Source organism: Salmo trutta, chromosome 28 (assembly GCF_901001165.1).
Source record: "Salmo trutta chromosome 28, fSalTru1.1, whole genome shotgun sequence".
In the NCBI taxonomy this organism is placed as follows: domain Eukaryota; kingdom Metazoa; phylum Chordata; class Actinopteri; order Salmoniformes; family Salmonidae; genus Salmo; species Salmo trutta.
The window spans coordinates 27,075,272-27,099,949 of record NC_042984.1 but is presented as its reverse complement, the minus strand read 5'-3'; the positions used below and the strand labels follow the sequence as shown (position 1 = coordinate 27,099,949).

General features: G+C 41.6%; 1 protein-coding gene across 2 annotated transcripts in view; it reads right to left on the bottom strand.

Moving 5' to 3' along the window:
- casz1 (castor zinc finger 1) overlaps positions 1 to 23,341 on the bottom strand; it is a 257,172-nt gene extending 233,831 nt beyond the window's left edge. For both annotated transcript variants that reach the window (XM_029719434.1, XM_029719435.1), the window contains exons 1-2: positions 23,055 to 23,341; positions 21,242 to 21,298 (exon numbers count right to left, since the gene is read on the bottom strand). The gene's annotated coding sequence lies outside the window, so the exon portion shown is untranslated. The remainder of the gene's footprint in view (positions 1 to 21,241; positions 21,299 to 23,054) is intronic.
- Positions 23,342 to 24,678: the final 1,337 nt, after the last annotated feature.

Sequence of the window (24,678 nt, the reverse complement as noted above, 5' to 3'; positions counted from 1 at the left end):
CAGGTCATGTGATGCAGCACTCCATCACTCTCCTTCTTGGTCAAATAGCCCTTACACAGCCTGGAGGTGTGTTTTGGGACATTGTGCTGTTGAAAAACAAATGATAGTCCCACTAAGCCCAAACCAGATGGGATAGCGTATCACTGCAGAATGCTGTTGTAGTCATGCTGGTTAAGTGTTACTTGATATCTAAATAAATCACCGACAGTGTCACACTTTCACACATGCGGAGATCATCCGTTCACCTACTCTGCGTCTCACAAAGACACGGTAGTCGGAACCAAAAATATAAAATCTGGACTCATCACACCAAAGGACAGATGTCCACCGGTCTAATGTCCATTGCTCGTGGTTCTTGGCCCAATCAAGTCTCTTCTTTTTATTGGTGTCCTTTAGTAGTGGTTTCTTTGCAGCAACTCGACCATGAAAGCCAGATTCACGCAATCTCCTCTGAACAGTTGATGTTGAGATGTGTCTGTTACTTGAACTCCGTGAAGCATTTATTTGGCTACAGTTATTCTAATGAACTTATCCTGTGCAGCAGAGGTAACTCTGGGTCTTCCTTTCCTGTGGCGGTCCTCATGAGAGCCAGTTTCATCATAGCGCTTGATGGTTTTTGCGACTGCACTTGAAGAAACTTTCAAAGCTCTTGAAATTTTCCGTATTGACTGACCTTCATGTCTTAAAGTGATGGACTGTCATTTCTCTTTGCTTATTTGAGCTGTTCTTGCCATAATAATATGGACTAATATGAATAATATGCAAAGGTAACTGAACTAAATGATTATCACCCCGTAGCACTCACTTCTGTCATCATGAAGTGCTTTGAGAGACTAGTCAAGTATCAAATCATATATCACCTCCACCTTACCTGTCACCCTAGACTCACTCCAATTTGCTTACCGCCCCAATAGGTCCATAGACAATGCAATCGCCATCACACTGCACACTGCCCTATCCCATCTGGACAAGAGAAATACCTATGTAAGAATGCTGTTCATTGACTATAGCTCAGCATTTAACATCATAGCACCCTCCAAGCTCATCATTAAGCTCGAGCCTTGGGTCTGAACCCCGCCCTGTGCAATTGGGTCCTGGACTTCCTGACGGGCCGCCCCCAGGTGGTGAAGGCAGGAAACAACACCTCCACTTCGCTGATTCTCAACACTGGGGCCCCACAAGAGTGCGTATTCAGCCCCCCTCTGTACTCCCTGTTCACCCATGAATGCATGGCCAAACACAGCTCCAACTCAATCATCAAGTTTGCAGATGACACAACAGTAGTAGGCTTGATTACCAACAACGACGAGGAGGACGTGAGGGCTCTGGGAGTGTGGTGCCAGGAAAATAACCTCTCACTCAACGTAAAAAAAAACTAAAGGAGATGATCGTGGACTTCAGGAAACAGCAGAGAGAGCACCCCCTATCCATATCGATGGGACAGCAGTGGAGAAGGTGTAAAGGTTGAAGTTCCTCAGCATACACATCACTGACAAACTGAAATGGTCCACCCACACAGACAGTGTGGCGAAGAAGGCTTGTCACCTAAAACCCTCACAAACTTTTACAGATGCACAATTGAGAGCATCCTGTCGGGCTGTATCCCCGCCTGGTACGGCAAGTGCACTGCCTACAACCGCAGGGTTCTCCAGAGGGCGGAGCGGTCTGCACAACGCATCACTGGGGGCAAACGACCTGCCCTCCAAGACACCTACAGCACCCGATGTCACAAGAAGGCCAAAAAGATCATCAAGGACAACAACCACCCGAGCCACTGCCTATTCACCCCGCTATCATCCAGAAGGTGAGGTCAGTACAGGTGCATCAAAGCTAAGACCGAGAGACTGAAAAACAGCTTCTATCTCAAGGCATCAGACTGTTAAATAGCCATCAGTAGCACAGAGAGGCTGCTGCACAGACTTGAAATCATTGGCTACTTTACTAAATGTAACACTAGTCACTTTAATAATGTTTACATATCTTGCATTACTCACCTCATATGTATATACTGTATTAAAAACTGGGCGGTTAGAGCCCTAATGCTGATTGCACACTGTTACTTAGTACTGACAGCTAGTTTTCATAAAGCTTACTCTTTTCTCTGGGGAACCAATGTCTCATTATGCACTTTGGAGCCTATTTAGGTAATTCTGACCACAAATTCAAAGTAAAAACATAGACACTGTCTAGTTGTATCATAGTAAAGGATCTCAGGGGAATTCTCCTGGATCTGGGTATCAGTGTAAGAGGTCACGCGGTTGACATGGTCTCCTCTCATGTGCATCACTGAGTTCAGGTCAAACTTATCACTATAGCTAGCAGTCAATTAGGAAATTCAAATGGACACGGGGCTAAGATTGAAACGCACCCGAGGAAATACAGCACATCATTCGCTACGTACTGTACCGAGTTTCTGTAGCACATTGTTATCCTATGCATTTTACAGGCCTTAAAACAGACAGTTCTACAGCAGCGGCTGCTGAAGAGTCGGAAAATGACAGCCAATTAAGAAGCCTTTAAACTTACAAGTCAAGCACCACTTGTTGTGATGCCCGTTATGGCTTTTTTATAGATATTAAACTGTTTTGATGGCTGTATTGGTTCCCAGAATAAATGCTAAAGTGAACAGGAAATATAGCCAGAACAAGAGGGGTGCTGAACAGTAAACAGCTCATTTGGTGAGTGTTTTCTTTTCAGAGGGACATAGAGGGACAAAGAGGGCAACAGAGGAAGACGGGCTTTGAGGGAACTTAAATCCCATTTCATCAATTCGTGAGAATCACCCTTTCTAGTTATTCTGAGGGATAAACAATTCAGGCCTGTTTCCCATTTTTTTGTGTGTCAGTTATCTGTTTTCTGCTAACGAGATGTCACTAATATGTTCTGGAATGCCATGTGAATGGACAATTTGATTGGCTATGAAGAACTTAATGATGTATACCAAATGTGGGGGGACAGCTCCTAAGCACAGTTTTGTAGACAAACATACTCGAGCGCAGTTTGCCGTTTCTGCCAGGATGAAATCTGAAATTAAGAGCAGAATGTTTCCAAGGTGCCACATCCGTTAACCAATCATGTCTTGTTCGTTAGCATTTTCCTTCAATTAGTTCAATTGTGAGGACACGGAGGAAAAAGTGACACTTCACCAGTGCAAAAACATAATTAAAAGAAAAACAGTATTCTTGTCTGCATGTACAAAAACAAGCTTGATTGTATACCTGGATTCCTTTTAACTAATTAAAAAACACAAATCCAATATTGTAAGTTGTCCATTTACATAAATGCATCCAACTATTGTGATGAGGATTTTGTTGTATTGTTCCTTTCAGCACACAGCAGCTTATTCCATCTTAATTTGTGCCACTGTGTCTTCCTGAGAGCAGACTCCAGTCATCTTTAAACGGCTCCATTTAAAATGCAATTTGATTATCTGCCAAATTGCTACCAAGTCTTTCCCCTCTGCAGCTTTGGGATGGTGGGTAAAAAAAAAAAAACATTTGCATTTGTACATAAAAAAGAGGTCTTTGTCACATTTCGTACACGCCATCACAGAATGACCACCGCTTTCAAAGCTCCATCACCCTGGTGATTTCAGACTAATGTATCCAAGGGGAGAGGAGGAGGGATACAGACTACCGAGGAGGGGGAGAGAAAATTCTCTGAAAAGTCGCTAAGGACTTCAGTGGCACTGCGAAAAACCCACAGGACATGGCATGTTTAAATAATCCAAAACTTTTCTTTAATCACAGTTTAGAAAATTGGCTGGGACCTTCAGCAGGAGACAGCTGCTCTGCCCCATAGCCATTTAATGAGATTCGCCGAGGGTTTCCCTTAAAATATTTACGCCGTCCCACGGCACAACAATATTGTCCTAGAACGGCAAGATAAGAAGCCAAGGAGGTGTGTTGAAGTTCTCCTAATCAATTTGTTAATTACTGGAGCAGCTATAGGAAAGGAGGGAGAGAGAAGAGTCCCTTCTGGCAAGCTGTATTCTAATAAACGCAACATTTTTTATTTACTTGCTGAACCGAGAGGAAGTGGGATTACAACACGGGGCTGATTGAGACAGGCTCAGATGTGGTTGAGGTCCAAGTCAAAACAGAGAGGATCAGGCCTCCAAATAGAAAACTCTCCCAGGACCTGCATCTCTGCATCTATTTGGTAAGGGTGGGAGTTTGGAGGGGTTCAAAACAGGCTCTCTAGACAGAATTGTGTATTTTTATACATGAAGAAGCGGTTTAAGTACAGGAGTCACACAGTAAATCAAGGCGAGTTGGAATCATAGTTTTACATTTTTTTGTTAAATTGACTCTATAGGAGTTACCTTAGCCCCTCAACAGAGTGAATATTCCCTGGAGGTAGTGTTGATAATTGGAGTTCATTGGGACGGAGTACTTTTAACTCCAGTAACCAGAGTCAGTATCCATATACATATACATGTGTTCAATTCACTGTGTAAATGTTTTTATTAACTAATTTAAAAAGAAAATCAGAGTTGATTCAACAGTGTTCATTTCCGCAATATGTAGTATGATCGCAGTATGTTGAAACGTAAGTTAGAGTATATATCTGTCATTGAAAGCAAGCCAGAGAAGTGGTAGATCCATTCTGTGTGCTATTTGCATACTTCCCATTCTTAAAAGGGCAATCAGTGGTTAAAACAATTACAAATCACCTCCCCGCTCCTGTTTCTCAAAATAGCTGAGTGATGGGGCTAGGTCGTCCGTCTCGAGTATACTGTACCTTCCAGTTTAGCAGTCACTTTGACAGCATATTGTGGCAGATGTAAAGTTCCCATTGTTGGATGTCCTTCAGGCTGGATATCATAAGGTAGTAGACATCATGATTATTGGTGGTAACCCTAACATTCAATTGAATAATGCAGTGGAAAATATGCACATTTGGCTCAGGGCCTAACTCGCTAGTGTTAAAAGGTAGTAAACTACTAGACTAGTGTACTCTGATGAAGTTGATTCTTAATTCAAAACAACACAGAAAAGTGTAAAATGGCATGGGAGTTAATGAAATGGCAATTGGAGTTAAAATTAATCAACTCCCTGAGAGTTGGATATTTACTCTATTTAGGTTAACTCAACAACAAAAAATGTACACCTTGACCAGAGTCGTTTTTCTTCAAAATGGGGGTGGGACAATATAAACCCCAAAATGGAGTTGAATTTGACTCCATGGAAGTTGAATCAACTCTTGCAATTTTACTGTGCATGTTAATCACTAACAAACATGGTAACGACTAACTGAAAGATTCAAATATAACTATTTTCAGATAGAAACATTTATTTCCTCAAATAATGATAATACCATTATGACTGGCAAACACAAAGTAACACTTGTGTAGACCCCGAGAGAAAACATAGATGACACTAGGTTATTCATATAGGAACAACAGGTCTGCTTCCAACTATAGGTCCAGAGGCCAGGAGCGGTGCCACGCAATGCCACATGGTGCCAGCGTGCCAGACGTGGAGCTGTGTGTCTGATACCACCCCCTAGTGCCCTCTGGCAGAGAGGTGACCTCGCCTTCCAACCCTAGGGGCCAAGGGCATCAATGCGCCTGTCACAGGAAACGGCCCCCATCTTCACTGGGGTTACGACAAAACCTGCTGCCTTTCTTCAACTAGTCTTCCTCACCACCCTGGCTCTATGGCCACAGACCTACTGCCCTACTGCCTTCCCAAAGGCCAAAGGTCAGCATCAAGTGAGAGTTTGAAGGATATTAACATACACTAATGAATAGCCACAGTAGTAGCACATAGCAGGGCATGCTGCTGTGAGTAGTGAGGCGAAAACCATTTGAAATGTAGCTGTATAGAGTTATTAAATATTACCAACAATTATCAATATTAACATCTAAATCAATATTGAAAAGTCTCAGTGGTAATGACTGGGACTATACTTTTTGTTTGCCCTGTACCTGTGTAAACTAGTGCATTTGAATGTGTCATACCCCCTTTTTTCATTGCATACCAATTTTAGTTTAGACACATTTTTAATTTTGTTTCATATTCAATGTCATATTGAGGAGACTAATGTCTCCTCACCAGGATAATTGACAAGTGAGCTCCAGCTAGAGTGGGGGTCTCTGTATCTATTGGATGTGCTCGGGGTGCTTGTTTTTGGGCCTGCTGCCCCTAGTGGAGGAACTATAATCTGGGCCTGTATTCATAGTGTCTGAGAGTAGGAGTGCAAAGCACGCATTTATGAAGCCTCTCAGAGTAGGAGTGCTGATCTAAGATCAGGTCCTCCTTGACCTATTTATTGTGATTTAAAGGCTAAACTGGTCCTAAATCAGCACTCCTACTCAGACTCTTTGTGAACAGGGCCATGAACTACAATTAGGTCGCAGTATCTATATACACTGAGTGTACTAAACATTAGGAACACCTGTTCTTTCCATGACATAGACTGACCAGGTGAATCCAGGTGAAAGCTATGATCCCTTATTGATGTTAAACTTGTTAAATCCACTTCAATCAGTGTAGATGAAGGGGAGGAGACAGGTTAAAGAAGGATTTTTAAGGCTTGAAACAATTGAGACATGGATTATGTATGAGTGCCATTGAGATGGTGAATGGGCAAGTCAAAAGATTAACCCCTGTAAATCTAAGTGTGGTTCAAAACTGACACATGTTATTGTTTTAAGATGGTCATACTCTGGATCATTTAGAAATTTGATTTGTAATTTTAGGACCCCGTTAGGTATATATACAGTACCAGTCAAAAGTTTGGACACACCTACTCATTCAAGGGTTTTTCTTGATTTTTACTATTTTATACATTGTAGAATAAGAGTGAAGACATCAAACCTTTGAAATAGCACATATGGAATCATATAGTAACCAAAAAAGTATAAACAATCAAAATATATTTTATATTTGAGATTCTTCAAAGTAGCCATCCTTTGCCTTGATGACACCTTGCACACTCTTGGCATTCTCTCAACCAGCTTTATGAGGTAGTCACCTGGAATGCATTTCAATTAACAGGTGTGCCTTGTTAACCTGTTAGGGTATAGGGGGCAGTATTTTCACGGCTGGATAAAAAAATGTACCCGATTTAATCTTGTTACTAATCCTACCCAGTAACTACAATATGCATATACTTATTATATATGGATAGAAAACACCCTAAAGTTTCTAAAACTGTTTGAATGGTGTCTGTGAGTATAACAGAACTAATTTGGCAGGCAAAACCCTGAGACAGATTCTGACAGGAAGTGGATACCTGATGTGTTGAATTGACTTTAAGCCTATGCCATTGAAAAACAAAGGGGCTGAGGAATGTTTTGGCACTTCCTATTGCTTCCACAAGATGTCCCCAGCCTTTACAAAGTGTTTTGAGTCTTCTACTCTGAGATCTGACCGAAGAAGAGCCTTGGAACGGTGATGGCCCATTAGACACCTGGCGCGCGAGTTCATGTTGGGTACTCTCATTCCGAAACGTTTTAAAAGAGAACCCAATGGTCCGCCTTGAATTTTATTTATGTTCTGGTTAAAAAAGGCCCTAATGATTTATGCAATACAACGTTTGACATTTTTTCCGTTCGTGAAGTGAAGTGAAGTCCGGCTGGCTTAGATCATGTGCTAACAACACGGAGCTTTTTGGACATAAATGATGAGCTTTTTTGAACAAAACTACATTCGTTATGGACCTGGGATTCCTGGAAGTGACATCTGATGAAGAGAATCAAAAGGTAATGGATTATTTACATAGTATTTTCGATTTTAGATCTCTCCAACATGGCGGTTAGTCTGTATCGCAAAGCGTATTTTTCTGGGCGCAGTGCTCAGATTATTGCAAAGTGTGATTTCCCAGTAAGGTTATTTTTAAATCTGGCAAGTCGATTGCGTTCAAGAGATGTAAATCTATAATTCTTTGAATGACAATATAATATTTTACCAATGTTTTCTAATATTAATTCATTATTTTGTTGCGATGACTTGACTGCCGGTTATTGGAGGGAAACGATTTCCTCAACATCAACGCCATAGTAAAACGCTGTTTTTGGATATAAATATGAACTTGATAGAACTAAAAATGCATGCATTGTCTAACATAATGTCCTAGGAGTGTCATCTGATGGAGATTGTAAAAGGTTAGTGCATAATTTTAGCTGATTTTATGGTTTTGGTGACGCCTGTCTTTGAATTGACAATACAGTACACACAGCTATTGTCAATGTACTCTCCTAACATAACCTAACTTTATGCTTTCGCCGTAAAACCTTTTTGAAATCGGACAACGTGGTTAGATTAAGGAGATGTTTATCTTTCAAAGGGTGTCAGATAGTTGTATGTTTGAAAAACTTGAATTTTGACATTTATTAGGTTTCAAATTTGCCGCTCTTGACATGCACCTGCTGTTGATAGGGTGCGCCACGGGTGGCACGCTAACGTCCCACATAGCCCCAAGAAGTTAAAAGTTAATTTGTGGAATTTCTTTCCTTTGACACCAACTTCAGATGAGTCTCCTGACACGTGGGGTGGTCATAGAGTGGTCATTTTATAGGTCAAACCACTCGGACGCAACAGACATTTTCGTGAGAAAACAGATTTTAGGGATGTCTCATGGTGCGACAAACACCAGCTCTGCCACCTTTCACCGCAGATGCAGAAGTTTGCCGGACGCAGTGGACAGAGATAAATCTAATGCAATCTCTAGCTTTAATTAGGGTTGCAAAGGATCGGAAACTTTCCGGAAAATTTCCATGGGAAGTTAAGCCCTGGAATTTTGGGAATTTTGCTTAAATTCATCAAAGAAAGTTTGGGTGGGATACACATAAGGCAATTCTAGTTCTTGTGGCATATTTTGGTTAAACTTTCCCCAATTCAATGGAATTGCAACCCTCTGCATGCACAATGGATTCTTTCATCACATGTGCAGTGCACTCTCTCATCACATGTACAGCTGATTCTCAAGATCTTACACACTAATGAGATGCTATTGAGCCCACACTACTAAACTGTCTGAGCCAAGGACTACATGCTTTCTGGTAAGTTTTAATTACAATACTGGGTGGGGTGAATATATTTTATATGACATACATCATTTTTTGTTAACTAGTAAATAGTAGCCTACAGCAAAGTGTGTTTAAATCATTTCTAACTAGTTTCAATTTCTGCTAGTTAGTTTTTGCCTCCATGTGGGTTTTAGCTTGCTTGAGCCTGCTAACTGAGGAGTGTTAATTCACCCGTTTCCATACATGTTTCATTTTAAAACATTTATCTTACAAAGGAGTTGTTTAATCTAACTGCTTAACTATTTATCTGTACATGGAATTGTATATATATATATTTTTTACTAATTGTTTTCTAATGTTTACAGGAAAATGCCACGGGCACTATCTGATGTGTGGAGACAATTCACTGCCAAATCATATGTGAAGAACGCAACAAAGATGCAGAATCATCTGGCCAAGTGCATAAAGTTCCCTCAGCGCTCACAACAAGCAACCTCTGACAAAAGTCCCTCTACTTCTATTTGAGGTGAAAATGATGAATCAGACACCTTATCAGTAGCAACAGCTCATGGTCCTCCTAGAATCAGAAGTTTTTTTGACTCAATGGAGGAACGTAGTCAGAGAAATGCTGATGAATGTCTTGCTTGAGCTGTGTATGCAACTGGTTCACCTCTGATGCTCACCGACAATGTGTAATGGAAGAGATTTCTGAATGTTCTTCGCCCAGCATACACCCCTCCAACCAGACATGCTTTATCTACTAATTTGATGGATGCAGAGTTCAACAGAGTTCAAGTGAAGGTCAAGCAAATCATAGAGAAAGCAGACTGTACTGCAATCATCTCTGATGGGTGGTAGAATGTTCGTGGGCAAGGAATAATTAACGACATCATCTCCACCCCTAAAACCAGTATTCTACAAGAGCACAGACACAAGGGACAACACACACACCGGTCTCTACATTGCAGATGTGCTGAAGGCAGTCATCAATGACCTTGGACCACAGAAGGTATTTGCACTGGTGACAGACAATGCTGCGAAGGCTAGAGGTCGACCGATTAATCGGAATGGCCGATTAATTAGGGCCGATTTCAAGTTTTCATAACAATCGGAAATCGGTATTTTTGGCCACCGATTTTGCCGATTTGTTTTACACCTTTATTTAACTAGGCAAGTCAGTTAAGAACACATTCTTATTTTCAATGATGGCCTAGGAACGTTGGGTTAACTGCCTTGTTCAGGGGCAGAATGACAGATTTTTACCTTGTCAGCTCAGGGATTCAATCTTGCAACCTTACGGTTAACTAGTCCAACGCTCTAACCACCTGCTTTACATTGCACTCCACGAGGTTACGCGAATGCATAAGAAGCCAAGGTAAGTTGCTAGCTAGCATTAAACTTATCTTATAAAAAACAATCAATCAATCATAATCAGTAGTTAACTACACATGGTTGATGATATTACTAGTTTATCTAGCCTGTCCTGCGTTGCATATAATCGCTTAGGTACACGTTGCTCCAACCATAAACATCAATGCCTTTCTTAAAATCAATACACAAGTATATATTTTTAAACCTGCATATTTAGTTAATATTGCCTGCTAACATGAATTTCTTTTAACTAGAATTTCTTCCTAACAAAGACAGCCGACCAAACGGGGGATGATTTAACGAAAGCGCATTTGCGAAAAAAGCAATCGTTGCACGACTGTACCTAACCATAAACATCAATGCCTTTCTTAAAATCAATACACAGAAGTATATATTTTTAAACCTGCATATTTAGCTAAAAGAAATCCAGGTTAGCAGGCAATATTAACCAGGTGAAATTGTGTCATTTTGCGTTCATTGCACGCAGTCAGGGTATATGCAACGGTTTGGGCCGCCAGGCTCGTTGCGAACTAATTTGCCAGAACTTTACGTAATTATGACATAACATTGAGGGTTGTGCAATGTAACAGGAATAACGTTTTGTTTTCGAGACGATAGTTTCCGGATTCAACCATATTAATGACCTAAGGCTCGTGTTTCTGTGTGTTATTATGTTATAATTAAGTCTACGATTTGATAGAGCAGTCTGACTGAGCAGTGGTAGGCAGCAGCAGGCTCGTAAGCATTCATTCAAAATAGCACTTTCGTGCGTTTTGCCAGCAGCCCTTCGCAATGCATTGCGCTGTTTATGACTTCAAGCCTGTCAACTCCCAAGACGAGGCTTGTGTAACCCATGTGAAATGGCTAGCTAGTTAGCCGGGTGTGCGCTAATAGCGTTTCAAACGTCACTCACTCTGAGACTTGGAGTAGTTGTTTCCCCTTCCTCTACATGGGTAACAATGCTTCGAGGGTGGCTGTTGTTGATGTGTTCCTGGTTCAAGCCCAGGTAGGGGCGAGGAGAGGGATGGAAGCTATACTGTTACACTGGCAATACTAAAGTGCCTATAAGAACATCCAATAGTCAAAGGTATATGAAATACAAATCGTATAGAGAGAAATAGTCCTATAATTCCTATAATAACTACAACCTAAAACATCTTACCTGGGAATATTGAAGACTCATGTTAAAAGGAACCACCAGCTTTCATATGTTCTCATGTTCTGAGCAAGGAACTTAAACGTTAGCTTTTTTACATGGCACATATTGCACTTTTACTTTCTTCTCCAACACTTTGTTTTTGCATTATTTAAACCAAATTGAACATGTTTCATTATTTATTTGAGGCTAAATTGATTTTATTGATGTATTATATTAAGTTAAAATAAGTGTTCATTCAGTATTGTTGTAATTGTCATTATTACAAATAAATTAATTAATAAAAAAATAAAATAAAAAAAAATAAAAAATTGGCCGATTAAATCGGTATTGGGGTTTTGGGCCTCCAATAATCGGCATCGGTATCGGCGTTGAAAAATCATAATCGGTCGACCTCTAGCGAAGGCTGCTTGGTCTAAAGTGGAGGAGTCCTACCCTCACATCACACCCATTGGCTGTGCTGCTCATGCATTGAATCTGCTCCTCAAGGACATCAAGGCACTGAAAACAATGGATAGACTCTACAAGAGAGCCAAGGAAAGGGTTAGGTATGTGAAGGGTCATCAAGTTATAGCAGCAAGTGAGAAGAATAAGAGCACCACATTGAATCTGCCCAGCAACACCCATTGGGGTGGTGTTGTCATCATGTTTGACAGTCTCCTGGAGGTGAAGGAGTCTCTCCAAGAAATGGCCATATCACAGTCTCCCGATATGGACAGCCCCATCAAGAGGATCCCCCTGGATGATGTATCTTGGAAGAGATTGGTAAGCAGCCTAAAACTCCTGAAACCTATAGCAGTAGCCATTGCACGGATTGAGGGAGACAATGCCATCCTGTCTGATGTTCAGACTCTGCTTGCAGATGTAAGAGAAGAAATCCGTACTGCCCTGCCCACTTCAATGTTGCTCCAAGCAGAGGAAACTGCAATTCTGAAATACATCAAAAAGTTTGATGCTGCAGCGTACATGTTGAACCCAAAGTATGCTGGCAAGAGCATACTGTCTGGTGCAGAGATCAACAAGGCCTATGCTGTCATCACTACGGTGTCTCGCCACCTTGGCCTGGATGAGGGCAAGGTTCTTGGCAGTCTGGCGATGTACACTTCCAAGCAAGGGCTTTGGGATGGAGATGCAATATGGCAGTCGTGCTAACATATGTCACGTCCTGACCATAGAGTGCTTTTATTTTCTATGATAGAGTAGGTCAGGGCGTGACCGGGGGGTTTATCTAGTTTAATTCTTCTATGTTGTGTTCTAGTTTATTTTTTCTATGTTGGGGGTTTTGTATGATTCCCAATTAGAGGCAGCTGGTCATCGTTGTCTCTAATTGGGGATCATATTTAAGTAGTTGTTTTTCCCACCTGTGTTTGTGGGAGATTATTTTGAGTTGGTGCATGTTGCACCTCTGTCGTCACGGTTTGTGTTTTGTTTAAAGTGTATTGTTTGTCTGGCTAAGTTTCACATTCAAATAAAAGATGTGGAACGATACTCTCGCTGCGCCTTGGTCTCCTTCAGACGAACGTGACAACATATCTCATCAGCCACCTGGTAGAAGGGACTTTGTGGATCTGAGGCTCTTTCCCTTGTTGCCTCCATTATCCTCCAAATCCCACCAACATCAGCCGCCTCAGAGCACAACTGGTCCTTGTTTGGGAACACACACACCAAAGCACACAACAGGCTGACCAATACAAGGGTTGAAAAATTGGTGGCCATCCAGGAAAATTTGAGGCTTTTTGAGCCTGTCAACGAGCCATCCTCAACAAGGTTGGAAAGTGTCAGTGAAGATGAGGCCTAAGAGTCTGATGTTCAAGAGGTGGACATTGAGGAGGTCCGGGGAGAAGACATAGAAGCCTGAGAGGAAGACAACCAAAGACAACCGAAACACAACCCCGCCAAGCTGCACTGCGTCTTGACACAATGCTTGCTTAACCCGGAAGCCAGCCGCACCAATATGTCTGAGGAAACACCGTGAACCTGGCGACCGTGTCAGCATGCATTGCGCCCGGCCCGCCACAGGAGTCGCTAGAGCAATGGGACAAGGACAACCCGGCCGGCCAAACCCTCCCTTAACCAGGACGACGCTGGGCCAATTGTGCGCCGCCTCGTGGGTCTCCTGGTCACAGTGCCTTAGACCACTGCGCCACTGAGGAGGCCCCTAAATTGATGGAATTGTTTTATTACGTTACTTAGATCGACGCACCGGCTCTAGGGGGTTTAAGTGCCTTTGAACACAGTATGGTATTTAAAAAATTATGATTTAACTAGGCAAGTCAGTTAAGAACAAATTATTATTTACAATGACAGCCTACCCTGGTCAAACCCGGACGATGCTGGGTCAATTGCGCGCCACCCTATGGGACTCCCAATCAAGGCCAGATGTGACACAGCCTGGATTTGAACCAGGGACAGTAGTTACACCTCGTGCACTGAGATGCAGTGCCTTGACCGCTGCGCCACTCGGGAGCCCTGGTAATAGGTGACAGGTTTGAGTGTGTCAAGAACTGCAACGCTGCTGGGTTTTTCACTCTCAACCGTTTCCTGTGTGTATCAGGGATGGTCCACCACCCAAAGGACATCCAGCCAACTTGACACAACTGTGGGAAGCATTGGAGTCAACATGGGCCAGCATCCTTGTGGAATGCTTTTGACACCTTGTAGAGTCTATGCCCCAACGAATTGAGGCTTTTCTGAGGGCAAAAGGTGGTGCAACTCAATATTAGGAAGGTTTTGTACACCCAGTGTATATCTTATTCATTATGATCTAAAAGGCAAAACTGCTTCTAGATCAGTTCTTCTACACTGAGATGCTTTATGAACATGGGCCCTGAAGTCTGTAAAATTGGGAACAAGGACAAAGAACCAGATTGGGAACAAGGAACAAGGACCAGATTGTTAACTATAGTTGTATTGAGGCTCATTAATGAATACCACCGGTATTCAAATCCATTGAGTGTTCACCAAACTGTTTTCAGTTTCTTCTTTAAAACTATCAAGTAGGAGTCCAAATTGTATCCACTTTTAATTGTATCCATTGCACTTCTCTCAATGTTGTAAATCAATGTTACGCGCATGGGTTCGATTCTACACTACGATTCATTAATTTAACCATTATCGCATCAATCTGGTTTCATTATTTTACCCTGGCTTAAAATGATACTTTGTTTAATCGACAAACATGCATGTTCGTCCAGTGGGTGTAATGTTGATTTCGCTGCTTTTCCATTTCCCTCTCTTTATTTCAGATTTTTTTACACTAGTTCCCCTCGCTCCGGCAGTCTCTACGGTGTGTAGTTGAGCAGATGAATCCGAGCCCGAACAATCCCACTGAGTATTATGGCAAAAACAAAAACACATGAAAAAACCTGTTGATGTGACATTTTGTTCCCTCTCACCTCAACGCACGCCAGTCACAATGGACCACTGCCGCTGTGTGGGGGTGCTGTGTTTCTAATCACCATGGTGATGTCTCTTTGCCTCCCAGGCTCCCTTGGGGGTGGGGGGTGGGCGGGGCAAGGGAGCCAGTTGTCAACCAAGCCCCAACCAACAACCAAAACTGAGGAGGGGTTGGGGGTGGGTAGATATTGCCAGAGAGATGCTCCTACAGGTACCTTAGTACTGATGTAACATCCTCAACACGTGCACGTGCACACACACAGCAGCCACACCTGCCCAATCCCAGTCCTGCTACCTGCTCCGTGCTCTCTCCACATTCCCAGTCAAGACAATAACAGCACGTCAATGGCACAATGTTGATTGAGGGGAGTTAAACTTACAGTAGGGGGAAGGCTTTGAATTTCACTCCTAACCTTTAAAAGGGCAAAAAATAGAACAAAATGGTGCAGGTTCACGAGCAACTAGGCTGAGAACATCTGTGTGTGGGTAAATCATCTTTACGTGACAGAGAGACGCAGAGATGTCATTACTCTGGAACAAGACAAAAGGGCACCTCTCATTCTTAGCCCATCGGATCATTTTTCATTTGCTTGTTTGATTGTTACCCTCCCTGCCTGTTCATTCTCAAACAGACCAACTAAACTCTCAACTCTACTGCCTCACAGATATGTGACAGAAAGACAAAGCACTTCAACCAAACATGAACACTAACATTACAATTTAACTCCAAACTAATTCAAGGTCTAGAATACACAATTCATGTGATACGATCATTCCAAAGTTTAGCTAGTTTGATATTGACAGTTTTGCTCATATACCTGGTGCTTTCGTCCAGTGACTGCATACAATAAGGAGATTTATTAAGCTCAGCACTTCCAAAGCTTCAGTCGACTCAAGTAGTTGCTATAAGTTGGTGCTAAAAGAGAATTACGTGAACTGGGATGGTTATAACATGGTTCAACATAAGCCTGTCATGTTATGTCATCAGATGTCTGATTCATTTAACTGATGAATGACAACACAGATTACACAGTATGTTGATTACACAGATTACACACTGCCTTGAATTTTTTTTTGGGGGGGGTGTATAAAACAATATCCGGAATTCAAGGCTCACCTTGTGTCTATACACTAAACAAATGCAGCAATTGGACACTCCAAGTGGTTGGCAATCCGTCTAATGAGTTAATTTGGCACCGATTTAGCCAACACATTTTACTGCTCACCTTTTGGACCACGCTCAAATAACAGCTTGGCATAAGCATGTAGTTGCTGCCACTTCTTTAAAGCCCTTTAAGAAGACACATGGTTTGCTTCTTTTTTTACTTTAACGAGACAATCTGGGATTGGTACATCCATTTCAACGTTTAAATGAATGACTATAGACATTGACTCTTGAAGAATAGAACTTATAAATGCTTCATGAGTTCAGTTCAACTGTCTTACCCCATCAGAACCCAAAATATAGGCTAAGCTTGTTTTACTCCATTGCTTGTAAACAATGTTATTGTAAACGTTATATAGTTTTTTAATTTTATTGTTAAAACGATCATTTTGATCACATGGATGGTACTTGCATCCATAGCTCTGACTATGAATTTGAAATTGGTTACATTGCTGTGTACCCCAAAATAATGGTGGGGTGGCTGCTTTGCTGTTGTTGTTTGAATCCCAGATTTCACCTTTAACATATCTCAGATGCCACATCATATGTAACATCTGGTATAAGAATATAGATATTCACCTATTACAGAATAAAGTTACATTCAAAGTACATATACATATCCAACAGAAGTGACCTCAATATCTATATGATTAACGGGTAATGCAATTGATTGGTAGGGAAAACAGCCAAGACAAATCTTCTAAACCAATTGATTTAAATCTGATACGGGACTGTTTACTACATGGTTGCTAGTTAAGATCATCGCCTGACACCGCGTTAATCAGCTCCAGGTCGTACATCAGTCAGAAAGGCAGGTGACATTTTACGAATGCTTTATAAGTTGTTTGAACCTAACGTCTTATAAAAAGTGTATCATATGTTATGTCTATGTGTCATTATGAGATGATTATAAGACATAAGGGCATACATTATAAATGATGCAATGCCTTATAACTGCATCATAATGCATTATACCGGCAGTTCTTAAGATAAGTGTTACTCAAAGGCACAGGCTCGAAAGAAGGACCTTAATGACACCTTTCTCCTTGAGCGTCTATGCTTAACTCTCTTCCTCCTTTTCCCCTCCCCTGTCCCAAAGCAGCCAGCTGGGAACAGTGTGCATGTGCTGACGTCCCCACTAACCTTGGCCAGCGTTAGGATTACCGTGCATTTACACTCAATGCTCCTTCTTTCCTTAAGACTTATTAAGAATGATAATGAGCTCGGAAAGGGGCAGCATGTCCCTTTCTCGGTCTTGTGAGCTCTCTTCCTCATTGCTCTCTTTTTTTCTAACCTGCATCCTCTACCTCTCTCTCTCTCACCCCTGCATCCTCCATCTTTCTCTCTCTCCACTTCTCTCTCCCTCTCTCCTCTGTATTGAAAGGGCCTAGAACAAATTACCAAAAAGGCCATTACCATCTATGAACTGAAGGATTTAATCGATAGTTATTTCATGCCTTCAAAATCAACCCTATATTACTGTTGTCTGTGTGATTTGTTTATTTTGCCCGGGAAAATTCCTTCACTCGAAGAGGGAAAGATTGCTCGGGATGCAATTCACCTTGAGCCTCTATTATAATGGATTTCTCTACTGGTTGATCAAGCATGCAAAAAGGACATTTCCCCAGCACTAAAATAAAAACAATAATGATGATTAAAAACACAAGCACTATTTGCACTTGTACTACTGTATGTGTCGAGGGCAGTAGATTTTACAAGTTGAGACCGAATGGACGTTGTTGTGTGGTGTGAATTTGGATACAAAATCATTTCATGGGGCAATTGAGGGAGTTCGAGTGTGAGAAAACAATAGTATTAGCTCTTGAGCCCTGTCAAATTGCAGCCTGAGATTATTGACATTTGTTTTGACATCAAAGACCTGCAGGTCCAGAGTCAAGGTCAAACTGAAAAGGAACACACACCAGACCTGGGTTCAAATACTATTTGAAATAATCTTAAATACTTGAGCTGAGCTTGACTGAGCTTGTCTGGCACAATGGAACCAATAGAGTAGTTGCAAAAGTGCAAACCCTGCCCATCTGGCACTGCAGGAATGCTAAAGCATTCTACAAATGCTAAAACATTGAAAGATTTAAAATAGTATTTGAACCACAGGTCTGACACACACAGAGTTCATTCTGCATAACCTTGACAGATACTTACTTGAGAATACATTTTTTACATTTAAAACTCGGACAAAACAGAGATGCTAGTTGTAGGTCCCAAGAAACAAAGAGATCTGTTGTTTGATGTGACGTCTCAAATAAAACTGTGAAGAACCTCAGCGTTACTCTGGACCCTGATCTCTCTTTTGACAAACATATCAAAAGTATATGAAGAGCAGCTTTTATCCATATTTGTAACATTGCAAAAATCTGAAATGTTTTGTACAAATGAAAAAAAACAAGATTAGTCTATTGCAATGCTCTTCTCTCCGGCTACCCGGATAAAGCAGCAAATAAACTTCAGCTAGTGCTAAACACGGCTGCTAGAATCTTGACTAGAACCTCAAAATTCGATCATATTACTCCAGTGCTAGCCTCTTACTCCATTGCTACACAGGCTTCCTGTTAAGACTATAGCTGATTTCAAGGTTTTACTGCTAACCTACAAAGCATTACTTGGACTTGCTCCTACCTATCTCTCCGATTTGGTCCTGCCATACATAACAACACGTATGCTACGTTTACAAGATGCAGGCCTCCTTATTGTTCCTAGAATTTCTAAGCAAACAGCTGGAGGCAAGGCTTTCTCCAATCCATTTTTGTGAAATGGTCTGGAATGGTCTGCCAATCCATGTGAGAGACGCAGACTCGGTCTCTACCTTTAAGTCTTTACTGAAGACTCATCTCTTCAGTAGGTCCTATGATTGAGTATAGTCTGGCTCAGGGGTGTGAAGGTGAACTGCAAGGCACTGGAGTGAAGAACCACCCTTGCCGTCTCTGTCTGGCCGGCTCCCCTCTTCTCCATTGGGATTCTCTGCCTCTGACCCTATTACGAGGGCTGAGTCACTGGCTTGCTAGTGCTCTCCTATGCCGTCCCTAGGAGGGGTATATCACTTCGTGCCAGGATTTTTTCGCTATACTCGACTTGAGTGGGTTGAGTCACTGACGTGATTTTGCTGTCCGGTTTTGCACCTGCTCGGGCTTGTGTGGTAGGGGAGATTTTTGTGGGCTATACTCCGCCTTGTCTCAGGGTAGCAAGTTGGTGGTCTGTTGATATCCATTTGGTGGTGTGGGGGCTGTGCTTTGGCAAAGTGGGTAGGTTTATATCCTGCCTGGTTGGCCCTGTCCGGGGGTATCGCCGGACGGGGCAAAAGTGTCCCCTGACCCCTCCATGTCTCAGTCTCCAGTATCTATACTGCAATAGTCTATGTGCTGGGAGGGCTAGGGTCAGTTTGTTTTATCTGGTGTAATTCCTGTGTGAACTTAAGTTTGCTCCCTCTAATTCTCCCATCTCTCTCCTGCCCTCTCTCTCTCCCCTCCTGGAGGACCTGAGCCTTAGGATAATGCCTCAGGACTACCTGGCCGGACGACTTCTGGCTGTACCCATCCCCAGTCCACCTGATCATGCTGCTGATCCAGTTTCTGCTGTCCTGCCTATGGAACCCTGACCTGTTCACCCTGACCTGTTCACCGGATGTGCTACCTTGTCACAGACCGGCTGTTTTGACCCTCTCTCTCCCTCTACCGCACCTGCTGTCTTGGCCACTGATTGCTCACCTATGAAAAGCCAACTGACATATACTCCTGAGATGCTGACCTGTTGCACCCTCTATAACCACTGTGATTATTATTTGACCCTGCCAGTCATCGAGGAACTTTTGAACATCTTGAAAAACGATCTGGCCTTAATGGCCATGTACTCTTATAATATCCATCGGGCACAGCCAGAAGAGGACTGGCCACCCCTCAGAGGCTCGTTCCTCTCTAGGTTTCTTCCTAGGTTTTTCCTAGGCACCGAGCTTCTACATCTGCATTGCTTGCTCTTTGCGGTTTTACGCTGGGTTCTGTATAAGCACTTTGTGACATCTGCTGAGATAAAAAGGGCTTTATAAATACATTTGATTGATTGATTGAATTAGACACCTGAATGTTTCTCAGACTGATAGGTCTACAGAATATGTATAGGTTGGGGGTATGACAATAGACAGCCGACTACGCAAGAAGACTCAACCACCCTGTCGACCAAGGGCCACTGCATACAAGTCAATTCTTCCTGTGTCGGCATGGTGCGATTTCACCAAGAGGCCTGATGTATTGCACCCATACACCAACAATTGAAGTTACATTACTTAAAATGGTATGTATGTTACTGTACTGTTTTAGTCCTTCCTTCCTTCTGTTCACCTGTCCTTCCGTTCACTTTTTCACACAATCAACGAAAAAAGGGGGTACATTTGGAGAAAGTAGAGGAAGAAGAAAAGTGTGTGTGTGTGTGTGTGTGTGTGTGTGTGTGTCTCTCTCTCTGTGGGGTCTCTCTGATGCTCTGGGGGTAAGTTTCTCCTAGGTAAAGATCTAGGATCAGCTTCCTCTCCCCCATTAGTGAAGAAAATGCTAACCTGACCCAAGATCAGCATCAAGCCTAATTTCAACCTACTCTTCTCTCTAACTCCTGAACACTTTACTGCACTGCAACTTCTGTTGATCATGTGAAGCACACTAAGCCCGTACCACTCCACATCACACAGTTTTGTCAACAATTACAGGTGCACCATCGAACCACTAAACTGCATAAACTTCCTTTGGAGTTTCAAACTATGCCATTGTAAGAAGCTGATGTACCTTACCTTTTTACCTGGCTAGAGCTTAAATGTAAGAGCTTAAATGTAATCATTTAAGACAAAACTTACTATATAATATTCCTCAACATGTGCTTAATAAACTGTTTGACTGAAATATGTCGGTAACAAGGATATTGAAGTGCCTTCCCTAGCTTCATAACAAATTGGCCTACATCATAACAGCATCTAAACTCATCTGTTGTGTTAGTATGGGAGATAAATAAGGAATAAACATATTGCATTTACAGTACTGGTCCATAGTGAAGCTTGATAAGCACAATGAAACCATACCTATACACATACACATATGGCAAGTGTATAAAACACACAGAATAAAATATAAAATGAGCATCCCCAATGCTTGATGAGAAGGAAAAAAAGTTTCATGTTTACCTTGTGCGCTGATACCACTGGCATTTTTAATATGTGAGATGGCTTCCCTTGAATGATCTGTTTAACCAAAGACAGGGGAGAAGAAAAAAAAGAGGGTAATTAATTACTTATGGGAGCCTTGCACGCGAAAGACAATTAACCTGCCTGGTCGCCATGGATATGACATATTTGCCCTGAAAACAACACAATAATTAGCAAAGGAGAAAGATCCGGCGAGAATATGAGAACTCTTGGGTTTAAGGAACCAGTGATCTTTTCTCTCGTCTCTCTGTATGGGGATAATTTACACGTAACATACACACTGGCATATGCAAAGATATCATTGAAACAATGCTTTGAAAATGAGGTAAAGACTTAGGGTAAAGACAGTATTATCCACCATATTCCTTGGCTTATTGTACTGATCAGTTCATTGATATTTGAGCAACAAATATGAACAAGAAGCATATTCCAAATGAAGTATCATACGTGATTCTGTATGGCTGAGTTGGTAGAACATGGTGCTTGCAAAGCCAAGATTGTGGGTTCAATTCCCAGGACCGCCCATACATAAAATGTATGCATGCATGATTAAGTCACTTCGGATAAAAGTGTCTGCTAAATGGCATATATTTGAATGTAAAAGAAACTTACTAACTATAAGATGAGAAATTGTGTTTATTCTACCCATACAAGTATAATGAATCTCCTCTTTCAGGGTTGAATACCACTATGTGGCTGATGTCTTATTTTGTGTGCTATGAAGAGTGTAGATTGTGTGTTTGTGTGTGTGTGTGTCAGGTGCCGCTTCAACAACTTAATAAGGCAAAGGGTGAGATAGGTGTGCCTATGAGTTGGCAATACGATGTGAGGCTTTGTTGTTTTTTTGCCTACAAAGTCCAAAAAAAATGCAGACACATAATGGCAACATTGTAGGCTAATTATTATACAATGGGGTGGATAAGATAAGACAACCCTCATCAAATGCATGCTTAACTTCGGCATTTTGTTGCATTGCCATTGAATATGTAATGCTATTCCATGCATTGTTGCTAGGCCTAGGCCTACTAGTTTGATAAATACAGTAGCCCTGGAGGTCCGCCCACCAGACAGCATATGAACGCGTCATAAGCCATGAAAAAAATATATAGGAAATTAGCTCTAAATCAGCAACATTTTCTCTCAACCTTATGGCAAAATGTTTAAAATAGCATGAGATTAGCTATAAAACTGCACATTCTTCCCTCTGCCCCATGGCAAAAAAAAGTATTCATATATAGGGGGGGGCTCGAACATGCGAGGACCCCGCGAAACTGCGCTATGCCACTGATCCTGTGTTATTTTCTTGTTGGTTGACCTATAATGCAAAATAATGAAGAAGCCATCTCTGTTGTATATTTTGGCAGTGCGATAGAGATGGCGTAAATAAACAGTCACAAGAAAGTTAACTTGGCAATTGAATGGTGGGCTACACTGTTATGTTTTAGTCTGCCCGAAAGTTTGGAATTTTACAGCGGTCTGTCTAAAGTTTTGGTGAGAGCCCAGCTCGACACTGTCAAAAGCACAGCAGCCTACCTATGAGTCGCTCGACTGCTCCTGTCCGCAAGCTTGCGCGCTGAGCTAGGGGCTACACTGTAGAAGCAAGCTGTTCGCCGTTCAACCATTCGTCTGCTAAAGGTATCATTTTGAGAGTATTTTCATGCCGAATGGCAGGTAGCCTAACCGCGTCAAAGCCAGCGACGCCGAAAAGAGTAGGCTACTTTGATGTTGCTAAGCGTTTTAAGTGATATCTTTGGAAATGCGAAAATAGTGAGGTGAAAATGAAAACTCTTACCTGTAGGCTACTTCGCTGTCTTTCGGTGACTTTCCAATTCCAACTAAGGGGTATGTGTGTTTAGGGTGGACTGTGAGAGAGCATGCTTGATCAAAGTTGGCACCTTTTTTCAGTTTTTCTTGTTTTATTGTTGCATTTTCCAATTTCTTACATGGGGCGAGTTGCCCGGAAGATCTGCCCTGGAGACCGGCTCGAAGTGGGAAGAGGAGTCCTTAATTGAATTTCTCGGTAAGCAATTGTCGGTTGGAAAAGCTGGAACGGAATCCTGATGTCATTCTCTATTTCAACCTGACAGGCTTTAGAAATCATAGTTGTCGCTCTAGTGTAGTAAACTGTACTTCAAGAAAAGGGACACATTAAAACTTTAATGCTTATTTGCTACATCAATTTCTGGACTTATACATTTATGATATATATTAATTCTTGAAAAATATAGGCCTAACTTATAATGTGCCTTAAGAAAGTATTCACACCACTTTACTTTTTCTAAATTTTGTTGTGTTACAGCCTGCATTTAAAATTTGAGATGTTGTGTCACTGATCTACACACAATATTCCACAATGTTAAAGTGGAATTTTGTTTGTAGAATTTTTAAATTATAAAAAAATGTAAGCTGCCCCTTTGTTATGGCAAGCCTAAATAAGTTCAAGAGTAAAAATGTGCTTTTAAAAAATCACGTAATAAGTTGCATGTAGTGGTTAACATGATTTTTGAATGACTACCCCATCTCTGTACATCACACATACAGTTATCTATAAGGTCCCTCAATCGAGTAGTGGATTTCAAGAACAGATTCAACCACAAAGACCTTGGAGGTTTTTCAATGCCTCGCAAAGAAGGGCACCGATTAGTAGACGTATGAAAAAAAAGGCAGAAGTTGAATATCCCTTTGAGCATGGTGAAGTTATTAATTACACTTTGAATGGTGTATCAATACACCCAGTCACTACAAAGATAGAGGCGTCCTTCCTAACTCAGTTGGCGGAGAGGAAGGAAACTGCTCAGGGATTTCACCATGAGGCCAATGTTGATTTTAAAACAGTTACAGAGTTTAATGGTTGTGATATGATAAAAATGAGGGTGGATCAACAACATTGTAGTTACTCCACAAAACTAACCTAAATGACAGAGTGAAAATATTCCAAAACATGCATCCTGTTTGCAACCAACACAACACATCATTGAGTACCACTTCATATTTTTAAGCATGGTGGTGGCTGCATCATTTTATGGGAATGCAAGGACTAAAGAGTTTTTTTTAGGATAAAAAGAAACAGAATACAGCTATAAGCACAGGCAGAATCCTAAAGGAAAACCTGGTTCAGTCTGCATTCCAACAGACAGTGGGAGACAAAATCACCCTTTGGCAGGAAAATAACCTAAAACACAAGGCCAAATCTACACTGGAGTTGCTTACCAAGACAACTTTGAATGTTCCTGAGTGGTCTAGTTACAGTTTTGACTTACAGTACCAGTCAAAAGTTTGGACACACCTACTCATTCAAGGGTTTTTCTTTATTTTCTACATTGTAGAATAATAGTGAAGACATCAAAACTATGAAATAACACATGTGGAATCATGAAGTAACCAAAAAAATGTTAAACAAATAAAATGATATTTGA